Source organism: Mesoplodon mirus (genome assembly GCF_964341445.2).
Source record: "Mesoplodon mirus genome assembly, chromosome: 14".
In the NCBI taxonomy this organism is placed as follows: domain Eukaryota; kingdom Metazoa; phylum Chordata; class Mammalia; order Artiodactyla; family Ziphiidae; genus Mesoplodon; species Mesoplodon mirus.
The window spans coordinates 75,358,586-75,378,390 of NC_138990.1; positions in this window are offsets into that span (position 1 = coordinate 75,358,586).

A 19,805-nucleotide genomic window follows, 5' to 3' on the forward strand; every position below is an offset into this window, starting at 1 on the left:
ATGGAGCAAATGTACAACTGGAGAAGTAGGAAGAAACCAGAAAAGGGTAATTTTCTAGAAGCCCAGGCAAGAGAGTTCTGCAAGAAAAGAGTAACACTGCTGTCAAAAACCCAAGAGTAGGGGATGGGGGGATTTAGGGTGACAGCTAAAGAGTGTGAGGTTTCCTTTTGAGGTGATGAAAATGTTATAAAACTGCTTATGGTGATTAATATCCAGAATATATAAAGAACTCCTACAACTCAACAACAGAAATACCTCAGACAACACAATTCAAAAATGGGCAAAGGACTTGAACAGACATCTCTCCAAAGAAGATATACAAATGACCAATAAGCACATGAAAAGATATTTCATTCGCCATTAGGGAAATGCAAATCAAAACCACAATGAGATACAACCATCCGCCTATTAGGATGACTACTATAAAAAAAAAGGTGTTGGTGAGGATGTGGAGAAACGGAACCCTTTCGCACTGCTGAATAGAATGTAAAATGGTACAGCTACTATGGAAAACACTATGGCAATTCCTCAAAATATTAAAAATATAATTACCTATGATCCAGTAATTCCACTTCTCCATGTATACCCGAAAGAATTGAAAGCCAGGACTCAGAGAGACACCTGCACACCAGTGTTAATAGCAGCAAGGAGTCACAATAGTCAAAAAGTGGAAACAACCCAAGAGTCCATAGATGGATAAATGGATGAACAAAATGTGATATATATATGCAGTGGAATATTATTCAGCCTTAACAAGGCAGGCAATTCTGACAGATGCTACAACATATGTGAAGCTTGAGGACATTATGCTGTGCAATAAGCCAATCACAAAAGGACAAATACTGTATGATTCCACTTACATGAGTCACCTAGAGTAGTCAAATTCATCGGAACAGAAAGTAGAATGGTAGTTGCCAGAGGTTGAGAGGAATTAGGGAGTTATTTATTCATGGGTATAGGGTTTCAGTTTTGCAAGATGAAAAGAGTTCTGAAGATAGATGGTGATGATGGTTGCATAACAATGTGAATGTACTTAACATACTAAACTGTATACTTAAAAATGGCTAAGAAGGGACTTTTCTGGTGGCGCAGTGATTAAGAATCCGCCTGCCAGTGCAGGGAACACGGTTCGGTCCCTGGTCTGGGAAGATCCCAAATGCCGCGGTGCAATGAAGCCCGTGCACCACAACGACTGAGCCTGAGCTCTCGAGCCCGCGAGCCACAACTACTGAGTCCACGTGTCACAACTATTGAAGCCCACGCGCCTAGAGCCCGTGCTCTGTAACAAGAGAAGCCAACTCAGTGAGAAGCCCATGCACTGCAACAAAGAGCAGCCCCCGCTCGCCGCAACTAGAGAAAAGCCTGCGCGCAGCAACGAAGACCCAATGCAGCCAAAAAAAAAAAAAGAGGCCAAGATGGTAAATGTTATGTTTTGTGTATTTTTAAAAATACACAAAATATTTTTTAAAAAATACATAGGTGATAACTGAAAAAAATTGATTGTGGTGATAGTTACACAACTCTGTGAATATACTAAAATGTGAATATACTAATTGTACCTTTTTAAATGGGTATATTATATGGTGTGTAGATTATATCTCAATAAATCTTTAAAAAAAACAAGATTAGTCAAGTAAGAATAAACTGATCAATGTTCTTTTGACAGTTACTAAGAGGTTGTTAGTGACGTTAGTAGCAGCAGTTTGAGTGGAGGGATGGAGGTGGAAGCCAGGTGATGAGTGAGGAGTGAGCAGGAAGCGAGGAAGGAGAGTGAGATTACCTCACCATGAGTGTACACCGCCAACCAGCACCAACCATTTTTTTCAACAAGATTGGCTGGAGTGGGGAAGCAAGAAGCAGCAGTATCTGGAAAGGACAAGTGCCAATGCCTTCATTTTTCAAGAAGAGAGAGATTTGCTTTTAAGAAGAGAGATTTGAGCATTTAAAAGTCTCTATGGGCCAGAAAGAGAAAAACAAATACCGTATGCTAACACATATGTATGAAATCTAAGAAAAAAAAAAAAAAAGGTCATGAAGAACCGAGGGGTAAGACGGGAATAAAGACACAAACCTACTAGAGAATGGACTTGAGGATATGGGGAGGGAGAAAGGTAAGTCGTGACAAAGTGAGAGAGTGGCATGGACTTATATATACTACCAAATGTGAAATAGATAGCTAGTGGGAAGCAGCTGCACAGCACAGGGAGATCATCTCGGTGTTTTGTGACCACCTAGAGGGGTGGGATAGGGAGGGTGGGAGGGAGGGAGATGCAAGAGGGAAGAGATATAGGAACATATGTATATGTATAACTGATTCACTTTGTTATAAAGCAGAAACTAACACACCATTGTAAAGCAGTTATACTCCAATAAAGATGTTAAAAAAAAAAAGTCTCTATGGGAAGGATCCAATGGAGAAGCGAAGGTTGGCATTATAGGAGAGGGGATCACTGATCATTCCAGGTTCCAAAGGAGGTGAGTAGAGCTCAGCGCATAGAGCAGGAGGAGGAAAGGAGGCGAGAGCAGGTTCAGAGGCAAGTCAGTTTGCTGCTGGGATGGCAAGAAGCTGACAGGATTCTGATTTGATGATGCCAATGATTCTTGGCAAAGTCGGAAGCTGAGAATGAGGAGGAAGATGGCGGGACAGGAGGAAATCTGAGGAAGGTGGAGAAGGCTTGAAATATCTCCTACAGAGAATGAGAGAGAACCGGGTGGGGAAGGCCTTGCTAGGATTCACAAGTATGAATCTGTGGTGCTTCCACTATGTGAGGCCTCTTGCAAACCAGCGTGGGAAATTGAATTCTCCGACCTCTCTCCTCAAATGCCTTCTTCTCCATACTTACCTATTTCCTTTTCTCCACCCCCCACCCAAAGAGGTTCTCCTCTGAGGAACATCCCTCATCTTGCTCTGGGCTGGACTGTGTCTGCTGCCAACACCTTATTTGAGGTCCTTGCCTGAACTACCACGCTGAAACCAGACAAATCCTCCAGAAATGCAGCTCCAATCATATCTCTTCACAGTTGGCTTCCAAATGATGTATGTTGCCCCCAGCCCAGCCTTGCAAGTTCTCTACAACAGGCCACCTTTACAGCCTTGTCGCCTCGTTCTCCCTCAGCATATCCTAACCTATATCACGCTGACTACTTCCTGTTCCCCAGATATGCTTGCGTTTCCCTGCCTTGGAATCTCCACTCATGTTGTTTGCTCTCCCTAGACTGGAATGCTCTCCCCACTCACTCACCTCTGCCTAGTGAAATCTTATCTACCATTCAAGACCAATCTCTTGTCAAAACTATATGATCCCTTGAACCAGTTCTATCCCAGAACTGGATATAGCCTTCCTTTTCCATGGTTCTTTGCTAATATTCTTCTTATTTCCCCTCCACAAGTCCTTTAATGAATTAATTGGGAGCAGAGACGCTGCCTTGTACAGAGTAGGTACTCAACAAGGATTTGTTATATTGAGTTACAATACATTAATGACTTTGAATTTAGGAAGGGAAGCCATGTCTAATAGAACTTCAAGAAGACTATTCGTTAACCAATATGGCAATAACTGATGAGCTTATGAACTCTATTTCCTCAAAAGAGTGGCTTTTTTTATGCATATGCTACATTTTTGTGGCAAGTTGTACAGAACATAAAGTTTATCATTTTAACCATTTGTTAGTGTACAATTCAATGCCATTAAATATATTCACTATGCCATGTACCTATCACCACTATCTCTACCCGAACTGTTTTCATCAAACCCATCTCCAATGGGTACAAATCCCTGTAGCCCCTGAACTATAACTTCCTCTCCCCGCTCCCTCCAGCTCCTGGAACTTCTATTCTACTTTCTGTCTCTATGAGTTTGCCTGTTCTAGATACCTCATACAAGTGGAATCATACAATATGTGTCCTTTTGTATCTAGCCTATTTCACTAAGCATAATGTTTTCAAGGACCATCTATATTATAGTGTACATCAAAATTTCATTTCTTTTTGTGGCTGAAGAGTATTCCATTGTGTGTATGTGCCACATTTTGTATACTCATTCATCTGTTAATATTTTCCACCTTTTGGCTATTAAGAATTATGGTGCTATTGGGACTTCCCTGGTGGCACAGTGGTTGGGAATCCACCTGCCAATGCAGGGGACACGGGTTCAATCCCTAGTCCTGGAGGACCCCACATGCTGCAGAGCAACTAAGCCCGTGTGCCGTAACTGCTGAGCCTGTGCTCTAGAGCCCGTGAGCCACAACTACTGAGCCCGCGTGCCACAATTACTGGGGCCCACGCACCTAGAGCTCCACAACAAGAGAAGCCACTGCAATGAGAAGCCCATGCACTGCAACGAAAAGTAGCCCCCACTCGCCTCAACTAAAGAAAGCCCACGCGCAGCAGCAAAGACCTAATGCAGAAAAAAAAAAAAAAAAAAAAGAATGATGGTGCTACTGGGACTTCCCTGGTGGTGCAGCGTAAGAATCTGCCTAATTACACTCAATGACTAATTTTGTAAAGCAAACAAGAGTCTCTTTCAATGTATGACACATTTTGCTCCCACCTTCTTAGAAAAGAAGAAAGGAAATTTAATATGGAAAGGCTATAGTGTATGCATTTGTTTTTAATGTCAAAGTTCCAAGAATCAGGAATCTTATTACATTTATTCTTATTCAGTTTGGGGTCAGGAGGAAAAAAGATTTATGAACTAAGAAGATGTTTAATGATTGCAAAAACTGTATCTGTTTGCTTCTTAAGACTGATCTTTTCTACATGCCATAAAAGAGTTCCATCACACTGATAAATTGTTTCCAACCTTTTGGATTAAGGATATAAAGAAATTTGTTCTCATCAGGGCATGAGCTTTCATTGAGTAAAAATACATAGCTCAGATTTTCAAATAATGGCTAAAATTCTTTGTTTTATGAATGACAAGAAGCACACCTGGTATAAAACTTTTCTCCAAATGACATGAAAATTCACTGGCTCACCTGCTCCTCATTTGTGATGATCAAGAAACATTGTTCAGCCTTGAAAGAGATCTGACTGAGGAACATGTCAGCTCTCTGTTCTCTTGCATTTATTTTGGAAGGGATAAGAGAGAAACTTTTGAGACTTTCTAGAAGAGTTTGAGTTCAGTTCCGCCATTGTACTTTGGCTTCTCTTTGGAGGAGGGTGACTGAAAACAGCCTCAATCTGATGCCCTCTTAGGGGTGCCATGATCCTCTTTTACTTCTGTGCCTTTGGGTAAAGGAATTCATCTTCACATGCCTGACATTACTGTCTCTTTGGAAGAAAAATGCAACACTTTTTCTGCAGGCAGATCTTGCCCAGTCTCAAACCTGGTGGTAGACTTTGTAACCAGCATAGAGATGTTGGTGATAAGAAATGATGCAACTCAGAATGTCATTCACACACATTGTAGCTGAAGACAGCTCCAAGTTGGCCTTGTCTGTGTTGGGTCAACTGTATTTTCTGTGTCTTTAGTTTTACAGAAGTTGTAAACCCCTCTGGGTTGGTTTCTCCTTCCCTCTATTATTTAAGTTAGACTTAATATCTCCTTCCATCTTCTTTTTACAACTACTATTTCCCTTGAATATTCAATGTTGTACCTCCTCTTCACTGCATTTTATGCCTCCATCTAAGGAAAACAGGAACCATGAGAGGTTGTGCTCTGAAAGGACTCAGACCAGCATAATAGAAACAAGACATCACTTAATACTTGATGTTGGAAAGCTGTTATCCCTAGGGACTCTCCCATGCCCTTCCCAATGGAACAAGTACAGATTCTTCTGGCCAGGGCTCCTTTGTGATACGTGGATTCTGGTCTAGAAGTCAAAGCAGCACAAGAGGTTATATAGATAGTCCAAATTAAGCAAAACAGTCCTTGTTTTTGATAGACAGACGTGGAAAGCTTGGATTTGCGCCTCATCCCAGGAAGCTGGCACTCACCTGACCAAGTATTTCTTGCTTGCCTCATTAAGCCTGGTCCTAGGATTGCTCACCAACCTGTCTTCTCCTATTCCTCAGCATTTTAGGAACATGTACCATGTAGTTTCCATCATTAAATATTTCCTTTATAGGTCAAATGCTAAACATGATCCATAGGCCACTCTACAGACTTTTTTAGTATTGTTCAGTAGAGGAAGAAATTTCACGGCTTAATTAGAGCCTTGAAGTGTGAGCAGTCAAGATTTCATTAAGCATGCTTCATACAGATGCAGCTTCTATTACCTACAATGGTATACAGTAGTCTGTAATTAAACAATAAATATTACTTTTACTCCCTTCCTTTTGCCAGGGCTTATGATATTCATCTATTCAACAAATATGTATTGAGCCTCTACTATACACTATGTTTAGCACTGAGAATAAGCACTGAAAAGACAGATAGAGCCTTGCTATCCTAGATGGATATGGGCTATTGACCATGAAAGCTGGTTATTACATGTAATAAAAAAGAAAAGGTAAATTTTGGAAAAGAAACCCTTCACTGTCTTTCAATTTAAAAACTAGCCTTAGGAGACCATGCCCAGAGAGTCTGAGGGTCCAGTGGCCATCCATTCCACACAAAGACTCTAACCTCACGCATCATTTTGAAATATTCTTTCCTCTTCTGATCAGTTGAAGTCCAGGCTTTAAAGAGCTTTTGGTTTTTTTATTTTTCTAGCTGTTTCATCCTGTCTTTTAAACCATGACAGCAAAGGATTAATAGCCAAGAGAACAGAGGGCCTGACAACTCAATTCTGTCACCCAAGAGTACTTATTAAGCTGCCACCTGTACATAGCCCTGTACTAGATGCTCTTACTAATAACATGTGTGTGTCTCTTCTCCCTACAGGACCTTAGCACACACCAAACTTAACATGAAACTGCAGCTCCAAGGCCCGTGGTGAGTGTGGGATCAGGGCCTTGGATGAGACTTCAAGTGTGTGAAAAAAGAAGCAGACACGAGTCTAAGGTTAATTATATCGGGGGGAGCTTGCACTCTTAAAGACATTGTGGAGAGGGGCTGGCTGGTGACCACATGGAGGTTAATGGCACTATTATATATCGAAAGAGTCTATATTGTGTCAATGAAGAGATAGACTTCTTTTTTTTTTTTTTTTTTTTTTTTTTTGCGGTACGTGGGCCTCTCACTGTTGTGGCCTCTCCCGTTGCAGAGCACAGGCTCCAGACACACAGGCTCAGCGGCCATGGTTCACGGGCCCAGCCGCTCCGCGGCATGTGGGATCCTCCTGGACTGGGGCACGAATCCGTGTCCTCCGCATCGGCAGGCGAACTCTCAACCGCTGAGCCACCAGGGAAGCCCAAGTTAGACTTCTTTTAAACAATGACATAATCTACTATAACCGCTCCTCCGGTGCACTGAGACAGGGCAGTGAAAACGAGGTTTGTTATTAGAAGATACACACGTGCACACATCCACGCACCCGTGCACACCCCAAGCACTTTGCCAAGGAGACTCACTGCACTGTCTTTGGGTTCTCAAATGGCCATGGCATCAGTTAAAATTAGGAGAACTTAATTATTCTTTTGGTTGTTGGGTGAAACCCATTTGAAGATACCAAAATGCTGAAGCTTAGCATGGAGAGAGTTTAGAATTCTCTTAGGGTGGGATTTTAAGGCAATGTCATAATTTCTGTACCAGACCTGGGGAAGGCTTGGCACAAGAGGTAAATGGGGCAGATTTGAAAACGGTGTCCTCCTTGTCATGTCCTGGGTGTGGAGTGTGTGCTCTGTGATGACTTGCTAAAGGAAGACTTCAAAGCTAGGAAAGGTGGGCAAGGCGGTGCTCTGTCACCTCACAGGCAGGACGAAAGTGGAACCAGGAAACTAACTATTGTTTTCAGCCTCAGTTTTATTTTCTCTAAAACGGAGTTATTGCCCTAAGTTTGAGGACAACATGGGACAATAACTGTGAAAAAAATTTAATTATTGAAAGGATTATAGATGTAAAAAAATCATTTTTATTAATAGGTTAGATATCTATTTAAATGTTTCAACTTACTAAGGGTAAGAGTAGAATGCTTTAAAAGGAGATGTTTGCAGTCTGGAGATCTATATCTATATCTATATATATCTAAAATGCAAGTGCCTCTTAGCTCTCCCAGATCATTTAAATGGGGTTTAAGGACGACAAAGGCAGGAAAGTTCTTAGGGTCACCATCCATGCCCAGGGGTTTCCTGGGATGCAGGACTTTCAGTGCTAAAACGGGGACAGACCCCGGAAAACCAAGATGAGTTGTCCACCCTAGTCCTATTCAACCCTCTTCATTCAGTGACTTCTAATTTCAGTCCTCTCATCTCTAACAGAGAGTTAATAAACCGATGAAAATAAATGCCATATCCTTTAAGTAAACAGCAACAAAGCTGTCCCTGCAGTTCTGGGTGAAATTTTAGGGGTGCCATGGGAGCAGAAGGGAAAATAGTCCATTTCGTTCTGGTTGTTCTCCCAGCCTCCCGTTATCCGTCTTTGAAAGGAGCTGTGGGTTAAACAATGCCACTCAGTACTGCCCACTTGAAACCAGTCACTGCACGACTGCCGGGCTTCTCCCACCAGAAATACACAAGAATAACGTTCCCAGAATGTCAGCAGAAAACATAAGTTCTACTGAGCACAAGCATGGAAGGCAAGTAATCGAGGTGTTTACCTGATGAATGAAGAGGGGGGCGAAGGCAGTATCACCTCAAATATATCTAGCATTTTCCCATTAAGCCGTGAAACTTGCAGGTATTAATCATCAAAATAAATTCGCCGTGCCCTTAGGTGCGTGCTGCCTTGCACAAGAGAAACCGCCAGTACAGCGTTTCCTTTCATCAAATTACCAAAGATGAAATGAATTTTGAAACAATATCCCAGGTGAATTAGACATTTAGCCACTTAACAAGAGGCTTTGCTAAGACCCTCGTTTGTTATTTCCAGAAGTTAAGTCAGTTCCTGCTAATAATTCAGTACCATCCTGTTCACATCTCCATTATTTCATGAGCAGGAGATTCCATGGCCAATGGCCAGACCCTATTGTATCTTGAGTTTGGCATTGGAAATGGTTCTGAGAGCTTCCCACTGAGCCAAGAGTCAAGTTAGAGATCTCCCGTGCAGAAAAGGGTGGGTATTCCATTATTCTGCAATATAGCAGAGTAAAATAAGTAGGATTTCATTTAAGCTGTGTTTCTCTTTTAGATTAGGTTAAATGGCCAAGATGCTAAAAGCCTCCTATCTTGTACAAATCGAGTGCCTCTGTCTGCTGATTCTGACCATTCTGGCTGCAAGTCATATTCTGAAAAGCTTTTGATAAGCGTCTTAAGTGTATGGAGACATCTCATGTGTCTTGCTAAGAATGGGCACATTTTTATACCAAAAAAGAAGGGTACTGCTCCTTCTTTAAGTGTCTTTCTTCCTTCAGGGGTATTTTAAAGGCAAGATTGAGAGTTTTAAACCAAAATGTAAGTTTGAGTTTCAAACGTTAGTCCCCAGTTTTTTGGAGGGAAAAAAGTATTTAGAGGACAAGTCAGAATATCAATGTTTCAAGGTGTATCCCCTAGAAAGATATCTGTTCAGGAAGGAAGTTCTTAAAACAGAGAAAGCTCATTTCAGAGTTTTTTAAAAAAAAAAAAAAAAAAAAAAAGAAGCACAATGTGGAAAAGAGAAAAGCAGTACTGGTCTCCTTGCTACCAAATTTCCCTCCACCCTCCTCTGGGCTGACCTTGCCCACCAGGGACCGGTCCTCCTCTCCCATCAAGGCTTGAGGGAAGGTCCCTCTGACGGCAGAAAAATCCTCTTCCACCCACTGGTTGATGCTTAAAATTCTACTATTAGGACTTAATCCCTTTAGTTTCAGCTTTGATCCCAGTTAAAATGTAAATACCTCTGGGTGGGGTAACCCTTTTAAACTGTTATCAGCCCTTTACAGTCCACTGAGAAGGAAGAAGCCAGGCAGATTTCAATAGGGTTGAGAGGGGGAGATCTTGAGGCCAAAGAGCAATGGAAGATGAAGTGTGAGCACAGAAGGAGGGTTCCCAGGGCCAGAAAACAACCTGCCTTTCCCAACTGCCGAATCATGACAGGATCTGAAAAAAAGGAATCTTATTCCAACTGAACAGGGCACCATTAATTTATGTAGAAATTCCTCCACCAAAGAATCTGAGACAAGCATTAGCTGAACAATGGACCAAGTTACCCTTCTACTAAAAGATAATTCAAATGTTGGGGCCCATTCTGTGATAAAATATAATGGCTAATCCTCAGGGTTCAGCCTTTCCCTTCTAACTTTAACTAAGGAAAAAAGTTTAGCCTTGTTAAAGCTATTATCTGTTCCTAAATTGCATAGTATATAAAATGTAAATGTGATCACACCACTCTTAAATTATTATAACAATATGCCATTCTGTTTTCTTCCCCCTGACATTTACAAAATTCATTTGGAAGAGTGGGATCTACCTCACAGAGATTAGTGATAAATCATGTATTTTTAATGAATATCAATAGGAGAAACCCCATGACATAGCCCACCATCTAATTTGATTAAACTGTGCTTAAGGCAATACTACCTCTCTGGCTAGGGAATAGCTCCATAATGACTTTGTGAGCATTATTGCAGGCTGTTTTAATGATTTAATGAACTGCCTCTATATTTAGTTCAATAGCCTTAAAATGATTAGTGTTTAAGAAAAATTAGCTCACTTTGATTTGATTCCATTTGATGGTAAGTTTAAATAACCTAACCCTTCAAAACACAGTGGAAAAAAAATCCTAGAATCACAGCCAACTAACTGCTAGAAAACATTATGACCATCATTAATAACCGTTCATTTATGTTTAGCTACAGTATCCAGGCTGACATGCTCATCTGAGGATCTGGGCTGTGGGAACAAGGGCTAATGCTGCACTTCATCTTCCCTTTCTACGATTGGAAGGGGAGGGAGAGAGGAGGAGATGGGAGAAGTAAGAAAGAGCCTTCAATTTCAAGTGTGGGGCTATGAGGAATTTTCTCTAGTTCAGGTCCAAAATGGGTCTCTGTCTACATGTGGGATAAGTTCCAAGTTTCTGAGGGAGGAGGAGGGGAAAATTGGTGTGAGGTTTTGAGCCAACCCCTCCTGCTGTGATGTGGGCAGCCAGCATGGTTAGGTTTGAGCAGCGTGGTCAGGAAACTCCCTGGGACACCCTGATGGGAGTCAGGGAGGCTTTCTGCAAAGAGGACTGAGGCAGATGGTACTTTTTAACAATGGTAAGTGATCTGAGCGTTGGTGTGACACAGCAGAGACCAGAGCTAGCTCCTCATTCCAAAATAAAGAGTGTCACAGCACACAAATAGAAGTCTGTTCTGTAGTGTCCCCATGGGTCACCACTGCATGGCCACACCCCAAAATATGGAAAATAATTGCAATATTGGAGAACTGAGTACTGCACTTCATCTGAAATGTCTAAGCCAGTGGTCTGGTTGTACAGAACACAATGTTCAAAACCATCTTAAAGGAAAGTTACAGATCGAGAAATTTGTTCAGCTTTGAACTTTGGAATAATAATAGGGAATTTATGGAGCATTTTGATTATCTTCACTTTCAGCAGAGAAGGCAAGGCTCAGAGAGACTAAAGAGCTTGCCTAAGATCACACAGCTAAGTGGGGGGAGGGGAGTGTGGTGCAGACGAGCTCAGGTCCGTTTGACTTCAGGTCGACTCTGTCACATCACCTTTCACATCCACATCCATGCCAGATGACATGCTGAGGATATTCTGAGTTAGAAACAGGGACAGATTTAAAGAAAATGGATGTCAGAGGAGGGTTGGTGAGTATCCAGTGATTTACTAAATGAGGCCGCTCACCCCAGCCTTCATTACTCAGAGCTGTCACTGCAGATTCCTGGGCTTTGGGGGCAAGAATGCAATCCACTAACCATCCCTACTCCTTGTCCTTGGGAGGGGAGGGAAATATTTCCAAATGAACCATTGTCATCTGATGACAAAGCCCTGTATTTCTTGGCATATGTTATATACCCCCAAGATGCTTTTCCTCTTCTGTCTCTCTGTTAATGTCCACCCTTCATGCATTCCCCACTCCTGCCCTGTCTGCACTCAGGGGTGTACACAGACCCATAACATGCATACACATGCACATACACGGGCCCACATTTTAAGGCCACTCACTGAGCCCCTAGCATGGACACCATAACACAGAGAAGAATGAAACAGAGTCCCTGCCCACGGCTCTGTACTTGATGGAGCACACAGTCTCCTGGGGTGAAGGGACTGGTTCAAATATACACAGTGTCACATGACCATCACCTCTCCCTTGGCATTATCCCAGACAACCCAAGACTTTTTCAGGGTCTACTTTGCAAAGGAGTCAGCCTCCTTCTGGTACCACCTTCCCTGGTCTCAGAGCCACCCCCTTGTCTTTCCCACCCTCACTCCAGACCTTGATCTTCCTTCCCCATCACCTCATGAAAAAGCCTGCTCCATAGCTCGCGACTCATTTTCTCAAGGCCACCCATTCTGACACACTCCTTCTGGACTTATATGTAAATAACGGAATAACTTGTGTCTTTTCCCCTCCAACAGAGTCTGTGAGCACCTAATCTTATGCTGTTGAGGAGTATCAGCCCATTTGTGTAGGACATCGCTGGATGGCAGAGTGGCAGATTCTTACACTGCAGGAAATGTAAATGAATGACGTAGGCTGTGTGGGAGCTGGTAAACTGGACATACGCGTCCCATCCTAAAGGGGGCAGCACCACTCAGAAACAGCCTGTCGTTACCAAGCAGGAACGCTAGCGTTAACAGAACACCTGAGTTTTCAAGAAGAACACAAAAATCCTGTTCTAATTTTTTTTTGCTATTTTTTTAAATTAATTACTGTTCTAATTTTTTTAAGTTAGCTCATTTTAAAAGAGAGAGAGAATATTGGGCAGGCTAAACAAGACACACCTGCATTTCAAATATAGCCTGCAGTGCCAGTTTGCAAGCTCGAACCTCAGCCCCAGGGTAACACAGCGGCATTGACAGACTCAGCTAAGTGAGGACCAACCCATGCAAGAATTTTAGCACCTCGGCCACGGCTCAGTATGGAGGGGTGCGCACCCCATTCACCAATGGCTCTCTAGACACTAGAATAAGTGCATAACATCAGATAAGGCTGACATGTGCCTCTTGGAGTGAACCAAAGATTCTAGATGTTGCTGCTAATAACTTTTCCTGTAACCCACCCAAATCTCTAACTCTTGATGGGGGTGTGGGGGGGTGGAGGATGGGGAAAGCTCCTGGCTGTACATAGGCAATATCCAATCAGAATTTTAAATTACTTGACCTACATTTAGATCTTGTGACTCTGGTTTTGAGTACTGTGTTCTTGAAACAGCTGCTGTGTTGCTGTGGAGTTGAGGATTCTAACCTTACTTATTTGCTTCTGCCCTGCCTCTGACAGCTTCCTGTAATCATAAATCCAGTTGGTTTAATAGAAAATATGAAGTTTCATACAGGAGGTAGGTCTTGAAATTTAGAAAACTTTATAGGAAAGTGGGAGACTGTGGTTTTCTTAGGGTGGGGAATCTCATAAATTTCCCACTTTAAATTCCATCCTTTCCTGGCGAATGGAAAACTTACCCTGAAGACTGGAATAAAGGGATGGATCAGTGGTTTTGAACCCAAAAGGGAAAATCTCAACAGGTTTCCTGTATGTGCAAAGCCACTTGAAATTGAGTATGTGTCAACACAGATTTAATTAACTCCCAGCCAGGACATATTGGAAATGATCCCAGAAAGTTGGGACAAAGGAGAAGGTGTTAATTTCTCAGCAGGAAGAAAGTGCCTTTTAACTGCACTGGATTATGGCTCAGGGCTGGGTGAATTTTCAGGTGATCCATTTCAGGTGCGTTGAAAACAGGTGGCAATAAAAATCAAGTCAGTCCCTGCCAGTAAGGCTGGAAGACATAGGACAGTGTCCAGGGATCAACACTACAAACATTATTCGACGTATAGATAGTCCCAGAATCCCTGATTATGGAAGGGATAGCAGTGAGGTGTCCTCAAGAACTTAAAATCGAGTCTCTCTGCAAGAATTAAACCAGTTAAACATTTTGTTTCAAATTGCACACATTGGATGTGGTTACTCATCTGTGGGAGAAAGCCAAGAGATCAAGAAATTTGGCAGTCTCAAAACCCAATTGATAATGGCAGCGCCTATATCAGGATCCTCCCTCGCATCCCCCAAAGCCACAGAGATCCACAAGGAGAGCAAATAAAGTGCACATAAGCCATGCCTGCAGCATAACCAAGAGACAAAGAACACTAGGAATTTCAAATAACTATGGATGGATAGATAGATAGATAGATAGATAGATAGATAGATAGATAAGCAAGCACTGATTGAGATGATGAAACAGTATAATCTTAGTGCTATGGACTGAATGTTTTTGTCCCCCGACCCAAATTCATATACGGAAGCCCCAGCTTCCCAGTGTGATGGTATTAGGAGGTGGGTGAGATGATATTAGGGCCCTAGGGAGGTAATTAAGTTTAGATGAGGTCCTGAGGGCGGAGCCCCCATGATAGGATTAGTGTCCTTATAAGAAGAGAAAGACCCCAGAGCTCTCTCTCTCTCCATCTCTCTCTCCACTATGTGAAGATACAGCAAGAAGACTGTCTGCCTGGAAGGGGGCTCCCCCCAGGAACCGTATTGGCACCTTGATCTTGGACTCCCCACTGTCTAGAACTATGAGAAATGAATATCAGTTACGCCACCCAGTCTATGGCATTTTAAAATTATGTAAGTTTCTGGTGTACAGCATTATAATTTGACATCCCTATACACTACAAAATGATCACCAGCATAAGTCTAGTTACCATCCATCACCACACAGTTGACTCTCTTCACCTGTTTCACCCACTCCCCCAACCCCCTTCCCATCTAGTAACCACTAATCTGATCTCTGTATCTATGAGTTTGCTTTTTTTTTTTTTTTTTTTTTTTTGCGGTACGCGGGCCTCTCACTGCTGTGGCCTCTCCTGTTGCAGAGCACAGGCTCCAGACGCGCAGGCTCAGCGGCCATGGCTCACAGGCCCAGCCGCTCTACAACATGTGGGATCTTCCCGGACCGGGGCACGAACCTGTGTCCCCTGCATCAGCAGGCGGACTCTCAACCACTGCACCACCAGGGAAGCCCTGAGTTTGCTTTTGTTTTGTTTTTGTTTTTTTAGATTCCACGTATAAGTGAAATCATAAGGTATTTGTCTTTCTCTGTATGACTTATTTCACTTAGAATAATATCTTCAAGGTCCATCCATGTCATCACAAGTGGCAGGATTTCATTCTTTTTTTATAGCTGAGTAGTATTCCACTAAGCATATATACCACATTTTTATCCACTCATCCATTAATAGACACAAATTATTTCCATATCTTGGCTATCATAAATAATGCTGCAATGAATATAGGGGTGCACATGTATTTTTAAATTAGCCTTCTCATGTTCTTTGGATAAATACCCATCTATGGTGTTTTGTTGTAGCAGCCCAAGCTAAGACACTGGGGAAGCACAAGTGAATATGATTGTAATTTAATAAGCAGACACAAAATCAATTCTATTGTACCCAGTTAAGAGAAATCCTGGAACATGGAAAGGGAAGTCTGGAGTGGGAAGTTGACCCTTTATGTTGTTTTTTTTTAATTTTTTAATTTTATTTTTGACCCTGTTTATTCACTGGTGTTCAAGGGAGAGGCCCTAAGTCCAGGGGATGTGAACTTTCTATTTCCAGGGGAAGTGGACTCTGGGGTCAGAGATGACTTATGAAACCACAGAGTAGGCAAGATTGAATACTCCTCAAAACAGTCTACTTCTCCACACCATGATTCCAGGTTGACCAAGCAAACTTCTTAATATAAATCCCTGGAATACAGGTACCAGTAAAGGGCCAGGCAGGAAGCATGAGCATTTCAGTGATCAGAAAGCACTTCCCCACTCTAATAAGTTGACATTTGGGCTGCTATACATCAGTCTCCTGTGAGCTTGTTTGATGTGAGTTTGCCTCCCCAAGTCCAATCAGCTCCTGAAAATAATGTAGCAAAGAGCTAGATGCAAGGCATTAGTACATTTACCAACAAATTACTTTTTGTTGGATAGCAACTCTGACTCCATCTATGCCTCCTTTTGTACCTAAAATGCTTTCTGTATGCCCAGCCCTGTTCTAGGTTCTCAGAGATTATAAAACATGGTCCTTGCCTTCTAGGACCTGCCAATCTACTTGGAAAAATAAAATTTGAGACACAAAATCATTAGAGAACAATATACAATAGCAGGTGATTGAGTATCTGTGGGGCCCATCAGATGGCATTAAAGCTAAGAGAAGTACAACCCTTGGGATTAGGGCTGTGATACCAGTAATCATAATATGCTTAATTTTATCACATTGCATCATCAATCAAGCAATTACACATTTTTTTTTTGCAACCACGTAGCTGTCCACCTGCAGACCTTACAGTCTCCCTGCTTAGCAACTCCAGAAGGACAGCCCCTCTTCTGATAGTCCCATCAAAGACCCAGAGTTAACTCTCATTGGCCCAATGTAGGTGATTTGTACATCTCTGAGCCAATCACGATGTCCCTACAAGTCGGGAGCTGGGTGGAATTGGCCTTAATTGAATCACAAGGGCTGAGAGTGGGAAAAGAGTAGTGTCTCAAAGGAAACTTGGCATGCTATTAGCAGAAAAGGAGGGAATTATGCTTGTCAGGCAGAAGCAACAGAAGCTCATTTTTTCATCTCTTAGTATAATACTAATCTCATCAGATAATTATGAGAATTAACAGAGATAACATGTATGAATGCATTTAGTATAATCCCAGGCATATAGCAGGAGCCTAATAGACATCTTTGATCCATTGTAAGGAGTTTTAACAGAGTCAGAAACCAGGACAGACATTTCAGAGCAGAAGGCCAGTAAAGGAGGTGATGGCCTGGAATAGAGACAGTTGGGAGAAGAAGAGATAGATTGAAGTGTGTGGCAGGGCAGAGGAGAGAGGTCCCAGAAGAAGAGTGTGGGAGTTCCCCAGAGTGGACCAGCAGCTGGGAGCAGCTTCAGCTGATGAGGCTTTAGACCTGCAAGGGAGACAGCTGCGGTAGAAGGGCAAGGACCGGGGAATCAGGCAAGGCCTGGCTGGGATCAGAACCCACTCAGTAGCGTTTGACTGAAGAGTTTAATGAAGGGGCTCTTTACAGAGGGGTTGTCAGGATGAAATGAACCCTGAGGGGTGTGGAGGTCCCAGGAGCAGCAAGAGAGGGCAGCAGTTTCCATCTCTCAGCTTGAGGGGCCTGGAAGGAGTTGTATTGCTGGAAGCCAGTGAGAGCTGGAGTCCCCCCATGAGGAGGGGCCGCCTGGCAGGAACTGTCCTCACAGAGAGACACAACGGGGCGGCCAGTACCAAAGCCCTCTCCTCTGGCCCTCTGACCTGCTGGTGAGTCTGGTTCTGTTTTGTAAGTAAGCTCATTTGTATCATTTTTTAGATTCCACATATAAGCAATATCATATATTTGTCTTTATGTGTCTGACTTACTTCACTTAGTATGATACACCATCTCTTTTTTACTTTAAAAGATAAAACAACAAAGATTTATTTAAAGTTGTGAGTATGGGGCTTCCCTGGTGGCGCAGTGGTTGAGAGTCTGCCTGCCGATGCAGGGGACGCGGGTTCGTGCCCCGGTCCGGGAAGATCCCACATGCTGCGGAGCGGCTAGGCCCGTGAGCTATGGCCGCTGAGCCTGCGCGTCCGGAGCCTGTGCTCCGCAACGGGAGAGGCCACAACAATGAGAGGCCCGCGTACCGCAAAAAAAAAAAAAAAAGTTGTATGTTTCCCCAGCTCCTCCCTTGTTATTTCCTGTTCCCACATTCAGGCCTCCTCACCATCAGCAGTAAAGTTTCTCTGCCTTGGGCTCTTAAAGACCATATCATGTTCTGAGGGTCTCTCCCACCATTTCCCTCTGTCTGTAAATTTCTGACACCAGAGCTGAACCCCAGAAAACCTCTTCACATTCATTTATCCAGTGAGAGGGTAAAAGCTGAGTCCTAGAAGTGTTAGATCTGGAAGGAATCTTATGTATCATCTAGAACCATCATTTCAACTTACTGATAAGGAAGCTGTGGTCCAAATAAGAGACAGGACTTAGACAAGATTATATGGCTAATGTTTCAGACCCAATAATGTAATTTTTATTGTTTTTTTAAAAAAATTTATTGAAATATAGTTGATTTACAGTGTTGTATTAGTTTCCAGTATAGAGCAAAGTGATTCAGATATATATATTCTTTTATATATATATAGTTTTATATATATATTCTTTTTTAGATTCTTTTCCATTATAGGTTTTTAATAAGATATTGAGTATAGTTCCCTGTGCTATACAATAGGTCCTTGTTGATTATCTATTTTATATATGGTAATGTGTATATTTTAATCCCAAACTTCTAAATGTATCCCTCCCCACCCTTTCCCCTTTGGTAACCATAAGTTTGTTTTCTGTATCTGTGAGTCTATTTCTCTTCTGTAAATAAGTTCATTTGCATCATTTTTAAAGATTCCACATATAAGCAATATCATATGATATTTGTCTTTCTCTGTCTGACTTACTTCACTTAGTATGATAATCTCTAGGCCCATCCATGTTGCTGCAAATGGCAGTATTTCATTCTTTTTTATGTCTGAGTAATATTCCATTGTGTATATATACCACATCTTCTTTATCCATTCATCTGTTGATGGACATTTAGGTTGCTTCTATGTCTTAGCTATTGTAAATAGTGCTGCTGTGAACAGTGGGCTGTATGTATCTTTTTGAATTATAGTTTTCTCTGGACATATGCCCAGGAGTGGGATTGCTGGAACATACAGTAACTCTATTTTTAGTTTTTTTGAGGAACCTCCATACTGCTCTCCATAGTGGCTGCACCAATTTACATTCCCACCAACACTGTAGAAGTGTTCTTTTTTCTCCACACCCTCTCCAGCACTTATTATTTGTAGAGTTTTGGATGATGGCCATTCTGGCCTGTGTGAGATGGTACCTCATTGTAGTTTTGATTTGCATTTCTCTAATAATTAGTGATGTTGAGTATCTTTTCATGTACCTGTTGGCCATCTGTATGTCTTCTTTGGAGAAATGTCAATTTAGATCTTCAGTCCATTTTTTTGATTGGATTATTTGTTTTTTGGGGGTTGTTTTTTGGTATTAAGCTGTATGAGCTGTTTGTTTTTTTGTTTTTTTGTGTTTTTTTTTGGTACGCGGGCCTCTCACTGCTGTGGCCTCTCCCGTTGCGGAGCACAGGCTCCGGACGCGCAGGCTCAGCGGCCATGGCTCATGGGCCCAGCCGCTCCACGGCATGTGGGATCCTCCAGGACCGGGGCACGAACCTGCGTCCCCCACATCAGCAGGCAGACTCTCAACCACTGCGCCACCAGGGAAGCCCTGTTTGTATATTTTTGGAAATTAATCTCGTCGGTTGCATCGTTGGCAAATATTTTCTCCCATTCTGTTGGTTGTCTTTTCGTTTTGTTTATGGTTTCCTTTGTTTGCAAAAGGTTTTAAGTTTAATTAGGTCCCATTTGTTTGCCTTTGTTCTTATTTGCATTACTCTAGGAGACAGATCCAAAAAACTATTGCTGCGATTTATGTCAAAGAGTGTTCTGCCTATATTTTCCTCTAGGAGTTTTATAGTACCCAGTCTTACCTTTAGGTCTTTAATCCATTTTGAGTTTATTTTTGTATGTGGTGTTGGAGAATGTTCTAATTTCATTCTTTTACATGTAGCTGTCCAGTTTTCCCAGCACCACTTAC